We start from the raw sequence: 5,413 nt of genomic DNA, 5'->3' as shown, positions 1-5,413 counted from the left end.
CGGCGGAGCGGACACGGGAGGAGGCGGCGGCGACTGCGGGCCTGGCGCGGCCCGATCGACCCAGGGCGGGCCAGATCTGGGCCCCGAGTGGCTGACGGCGAAGTGGGCGCGGGGGAAGGTGAGGTGGCGGCTTCGGATTGGTTGGAGAGGCGGCGGAGATGACATGGCGCGACGGGGTTGGCCGGAGCGACGTGGCTGCCGGCGGTGGACACGTCCGGCGGCGGGGTGGACATGTCCAGCGGCGAGAGGGAGGTTTGATCTAGGGTTTGTACCGCGAAAATGAGGAGGGGGAGACAAATATATAGGCATAGGGAGCTAGGAGACTCCAAATGGGGTTCGGTTTTCGGCCACGCGATCATGATCGAACGACCGAGAGCATGGAGGGGAGTTAGATGGGTTTTGGGCCACTTTGTAAGGGTGTTGGGCTGCAAAGAGAAGGAGGCTTTTACGGTCACCCGGTTAACCGTTAGAGTACCAAACGACCTCCAAATGGCACGAAACTTGACAGGTGGTCTACCGGTGCTATACCAAGGCCGCTTGGCAAGACTCGGGCCATTCAGAGAAAGTTTAACACCCGCTCACGAAGAGAGGCAAGAAGGGGACGCCGGGTGACATAGGAGTGCCGGATTGCAAAACGGACAACGGGGAAAAAGCTCGGATGCATGAGACGAACACGTATGCAAAATGAAATGCACATGATGACATGATAAAATGCAACACACAAGCAAATGACATGGCAACAACGACGAATAACTGGCAGACACCTGGCGCATCGAATCCGGGGAGTTACACCCTAGCCCTCTCCGGTGTCTATATAAACCGGATGGTTTTTAGTCCGTAGAACGAACAACAATCATACCATAGGCTAGCTTCTAGGGTTTAGCCTCTTTTATCTCATGGTAGATCTACTCTTGTAATACCCACATCATCAATATCAATCAAGCAGGACGTAGGGTTTTACCTCCATCAAGAGGGCCCGAACCTGGGTAAAACATCGTGTCCCTTGTCACATGTTACCATCTGCCTAGACGCACAGTTCGGGACCCCCTACCCGAGATCCGCCGGTTTTGACACCCACACCCACATCAGCAACTTCCCAAAAATACAAATCACACGAATCTTCCCTTTTCTGCACGAATCAAATTGGAAGATCATCAACCAAACTATTAAAAAATTCAGCAACTGAAAGCAACAGAACAACACTTAAACATATTATTACCCCATGATTCGGGCATTTGTAGAAGACTCGGCCAGGGTTGAGGATTGTGGTTGAGACGCGACGGATGAATCTGCGTGATTTGCAGCAGTGGCACCATACCAACGGCAGCGGGTTGCGATGAGCAATCGGCTGCGGTGCGCGTGCTGGCAGGTGTGTGATGAGACCACTGGCGATGGTACGGGTGGCGACTTGGCGCATATCTGGTTGTTGCCTGCCAAAGAGCAGGTGGACGAGCAGCCATCGGACATGGTTGCTGCGGCCAGAGCTTCTGATGCTAGGCAGAGTAAGTAGAGAAGAGGAGAAGCGAATGTTGGATATGTCAGTTTCATTACTTGTAGAGTAGCATAGCACCATATATAGTCATAGTCTAGGTTTGGATTCGAATCAGCTATAGGAGCACATCTCTCTTTTTTTCTAAAACTCGGCAACGTCTCTTTACTGGTACACTAGCTTGTTCTGTATGCCTTCCCAAGTCTTTGATTTTCTTTCCCTTTTTTGTGAGGAAGGAAGGAGGACAAAATTGAGAGTTCCTGGGACTCGAACCAAAGACCTCTCGGTTGAAAACCAAGGGTGCTAGTCACTTATGTGGCAAACGTTCCCTGTGAGGAGGACGACAGACGAACGCATTTTCCTCGCAGTTTTCTTCCTATATATAAAAAAGTATGCTACTTGGTGTCCGCTTAGTCAACAAACGATTGTGCCAACCTTGACCGTTGGATTGACATTCAACGTCTGCCGCGTTTCTTCAGTCTCTTCTTCCTCAAGCCGCCAAAGCCAAACCAGCACCGGCGGGACCCCCTACTCCCGCCTCCCACGGCTGGCTGTGCTGCCGCGCACGCATCATGGCCACATCGCACACTAAAACTCTACGCATCTTCCTCGGCTCCTGTTCGTTCCCGTCCAAGGCCTCACCATCGTCCTCCGCCTTGGTTCGCTCACCGCGGCGCCGCCCTCCAGTGTTGTCAACATGGTCAACAACCGAGAGGAATAAGGAGATGACTGTACATGGTGAGGATGACAGTAGGGACCCAGCAGCGCGTGCAATAAATTTTGTTTTTTCGGGACGGAGAAGGGTATCAACTGGGTTGTGCGGGACCCGTGGCCCGTCTAGCCCAAGATTTTATTTCATATGTTTAGCAAATGACCAGCCCAGTTTGTTTTTTTCCTTTCTGAAAATGGCTAGCCAGCTATTTTGTTTTTTGCAGAATAAGCAACATAGGCCTACTTGCTTTTCTACGCCCTGCTGGGCTGGAAATCTTTCAAGATGAGGAGGGATGCATTTTGCCCAGAAAATGGGCTATAAGTAATAAGAAATGGGCTATAAGTAATAAGAAATGGGCTATAAGTAATAATAAATGGGCTGTAAAATGAAAACATACAGCAAACATGCAATTAGTTCCAAAATACTGTTTTTTCGGATTTTGATATTTTAAATTTCATTTTTTTTGTGCGGGTAAAATTTCATTGAATTTAAATTAAGGTATATTAGATTTAAAATTAATTTGAATCTGGCTAGAAATTTTGGGCCGTATGCTGTTTAGGACAGATTGGAAGCTGACTTGTGGGTCTACTAGGTTGACGTGTACTTTGGCTTTGTCAACTTAGTCCACAAACAATTCTAGCAGCAGTGACCGTTGGATGTTCATCCAACAACGTGCTGCTTCTTCAATATCTGATCTTCTTGCTTCAGCCGCACAAACCAGCTCCGGTGGGACTGCCTGCTCCCGCCTCCCGTGGTCGGCTGCGCTGCCGCATAGGCCGCACCTCCCCACCCTACTTCATTGCTGGCCAGGCCATTCCTCTACTCACCCACACCTCTTGTTATTTTCCGGCGACGGGAGCCAAACTAGTAAACCCTCGTACTCCCCACCGCGTGGGCAACCATTGCCGACTCTTCCCTGGCTCCGTGTCATTCCCTTCCTAGGCCTCGCCGTCGTCCACCTCCATGGTGCTCTCGGCGCGGCCTGGTCAACATGGTCAATGAACGACATCCATCGGACCTGGACTGTACGTGCAGAGGCTGACAGTTGGGTCCAAGGCCCCACACAAGGAAATGCCTCCTTATTACGCGCAAAATAATGATTCCTCCACCTGACAGCTGGGACCCACCGGAAGGGCCTCTGTATTTTGCGAAAAAAACGTTCCCCCCGCTGACATGTCGGACCCACCAGCTATATCTTCGCATGCAAGGAAGTGCCTCCTTATTACGCAAAAAATGAATACCCCCCTGCTAGCTGGGACCCACCATAGTGGGAGGATGACTTGTGGGCCAACTAAGTTGACGGGGACGGAGGGCTTTGTCAACTTAGTCATATGAACGATTCTAGCTCCAGTGACCGTACAATGTCCATCCAACGGACGAAGGGCTTCTTCAACCTCTGGTCTTCTTGCTCCAGCCGCCCAAAGCAGCGCGGTCGTACCGCATGCTCCTGCCTCCCGTGGTCGTCTGTGCTGTCGCGGAGGCCTCACCGCCCCCTACTATTCCCACCACTGGCTAGGCCCTGCGGCGACGGCAGCCTCACACCGCAGCCGAACCAATGAACCCTCGTACTCCTCTCCGTGCGGGCTTCCACTACCGCGTCTTCCCCGGCTCCGCGTCGTCCCCTTCCTAGGCCTCGCCGTCGTCCACCGCCGTGGTGCTCTCGGTGCGGCGTGGTCAAAGTGGTCAAGGAACGACTTCCATCGGACGTGGACTGTACATGGAGAGGCTAATAGCTGGGTCCACGGCCGCAGCAAGGAAGTGCCTCCTTATTACGCAGAAAATAATGATTCCTCCACCTGACAGCTGGGACCCACCGGATGGGCCACTATATTTCGCAAAAAAAACGTTTCCCCCTGACTGCTGGGACCCACCAGCTACATCTTCGCAGCAAGGAAGTGCATCCGGGCAACAAAAAACGATTCGCCCCCCTGACTGCTGGGACCCACCAGCTACACCTTCGCACGCAAGGAAGAGCATCCAGGCAAAAAAAAACGATTCGCCCCCCTGACTGTTGGGACCCACCAGCTACATCTTCGCACGCAAGGAAGTGCGTCTGAAAAAACGATTCGCCCCCTGACTACTGGGACCCACCAGTTACATCTTCGCACGCAAGGAAGTGCCGCCCTGACTGCTCGGACCCATCAGCTACATTTTCGCACGCAAGGAAGTGCATGACAGTCAGGACCCACCTGGTCGAAGCGTACGTAGCGTTGTCATTCTGGTCACGAACGTGTACGTACATACTGGTGGATGTAGAGGCACGCACGTGTCGTAGTAGAGGCACGAACATGTCGTAGTAGAGGTGCGCATGTAGCATGTACACGTACGTACAACGGCCAAGGTGCAAGAAAGAAAATACGGCCACGTACATACGGGCGGGGTCTCGAACGCCTACTCGCGCATACGTACGGCTAGGGCTCGTGTACATGGCTAGGTCGGAACGGAGAAACATCATCGTCGTCGTGTTCATTGGGAGCCAACCGGCTCGGTCGGAACGGAGAAACATCATCGTCGTCGTGTTCATTGGGAGCCAACCGGCTCGGTCGGAACGGAATGTGTCATCTTGTTCATCGGGAGGGCTTGGACGGAACAGGCGATGGAAACGAGGCCTGGCGTACCGCAGAACGGAGGAAACGGCCTTGTGTTCAACCGGCCACGTTCGAAACAGGATCCTGTTCATCGGGAGGGGTCTGGCGTACCGCAAAATGGAGGAAACTGACCTCCTGTGGTCGAAATGGGGGTCCTGTTCATCGGGAGGGGTCTGGCGTACCATGAAATGGACGAAACGGACTTGTGTTGGAGCGCTACGGTCGAAACGGGGGTCCTGTTCATCGGGAGGGGTGTGGCATACCGCAAAACGGGACTCCTTGGGATATTGTTCATCTCCACCGTCGACCTCCTCCAGCCTCCACGGGCTACCGTCGACCTCCTCCAGCCTCCACGGGATCCTGTTCATTCAGCCTCCATCGCGCACTACTCCACCGGCTACTGTTCAACCCCCCCTCCATGGGCTCCTGTTCAACCACCCCTCCATGGGCTACTGTTCACCCACCCCTCCACCGTCTACTATTCATCTAGCCCTCCACGGGGTCGTCCTGTTCATCCAGGCCTCCACGGGGTCCTATTCATCCAGCCCCAACCAGCTCGATCGATCGGGGTCATGTTCATCCAGAGGCAACGCCACGGGGTCCTGTTCATCCACCCCCACCGTT

Source organism: Triticum aestivum, chromosome 3B (genome assembly GCF_018294505.1).
Source record: "Triticum aestivum cultivar Chinese Spring chromosome 3B, IWGSC CS RefSeq v2.1, whole genome shotgun sequence".
In the NCBI taxonomy this organism is placed as follows: domain Eukaryota; kingdom Viridiplantae; phylum Streptophyta; class Magnoliopsida; order Poales; family Poaceae; genus Triticum; species Triticum aestivum.
Note: the sequence above shows the minus strand (reverse complement) of the source record.